This window comes from Arachis hypogaea, chromosome 6 (assembly GCF_003086295.3).
Source record: "Arachis hypogaea cultivar Tifrunner chromosome 6, arahy.Tifrunner.gnm2.J5K5, whole genome shotgun sequence".
In the NCBI taxonomy this organism is placed as follows: Eukaryota; Viridiplantae; Streptophyta; class Magnoliopsida; order Fabales; family Fabaceae; genus Arachis; species Arachis hypogaea.
The window spans coordinates 67,277,302-67,278,400 of NC_092041.1; the positions used below are offsets into that span (position 1 = coordinate 67,277,302).

The 1,099-nt window shown below is 41.1% G+C and overlaps 1 non-coding gene across 1 annotated transcript; it reads left to right on the forward strand.

Moving 5' to 3' along the window:
* Positions 1 to 749: 749 nt before the first annotated feature.
* On the forward strand, positions 750 to 857 carry LOC112699854 (small nucleolar RNA R71). The gene has a single exon (XR_003152789.1). It is a non-coding gene; the product is annotated as a small nucleolar RNA R71 (small nucleolar RNA).
* Positions 858 to 1,099: the final 242 nt, after the last annotated feature.

Consider the following 1,099-nt stretch of genomic DNA (forward strand, 5'->3'; position numbering starts at 1 on the left):
CTTGCACTCTCCTTTTGGATTTTCTTCTATATTGCTTGGGAGAGTACTAGGAGGGAGTTCAGTAATCTTCTTGCTCAGCTGACCCACTTGTCCTTCCAAGTTTCTGATGGAGGACCTTGTTTCAGTCATGAAACTTTGTGTGGTTTTGATTAGATCAGAGACCATGGTTGCTAAGTCAGAGGTATTCTGCTTAGAACTCTCTGTCTGTTGTTGAGAGGATGATGGAAAAGGTTTGCTATTGCTAAACCCGTTTCTTCCACCATTATTGTTATTGAAACCTTGTTGAGGTCTCTGTTGATCCTTCCATGAAAAATTTGGATGATTTCTCCATGAAGGATTATAGGTGTTTCCATAGGGTTCTCCCATGTAATTCACCTCTTCCTTGAAGGATTCTCAGGATCATAAGCTTCTTCCTCAGATGAAGCTTCCTTAGTACTGCTTGGTGCATTTTGCATTCCAGACAGACTTTGAGAAATCATATTGACTTGTTGAGTCAATATTTTGTTCTGAGCCAATATGGCATTCAGAGTGTCAATCTCAAGAACTCCTTTCTTCTGACTAGTCCCATTGTTCACAGGATTTCTTTCAGAAGTGTACATGAATTGGTTATTTGCAACCATTTCAATTAGCTCTTGAGCTTCTGTAGGCGTCTTCTTCAGATGAAGAGATCCTCCTGCAGAGCTATCTAAAGACATCTTGGATAGTTCAGAGAGACCATCATAGAAAATACCTATGATGCTCCATTCAGAAAGCATATCAGAAGGACACTTTCTGATTAATTGTTTGTATCTTTCCCAAGCTTCATAGAGGGATTCTCCTTCCTTCTGTCTGAAGGTTTGGACTTCCACTCTAAGCTTACTCAATTTTTGAGGTGGAAAGAACTTTGCCAAGAAGGCATTGACTAGCTTTTCCCAAGAGTCCAGGCTTTCTTTAGGTTGAGAGTCCAACCATGTTCTAGCTCTGTCCCTTACAGCAAAAGGGGATAGCATAAGTCTGTAGACCTCAGGGTTAACCCCATTAGTCTTGACAGTGTCACAGATTTGCAAGAACTCAGCCAAAAACTGATGAGGATCTTCCAGTGGAAGTCCATGGAACTTGC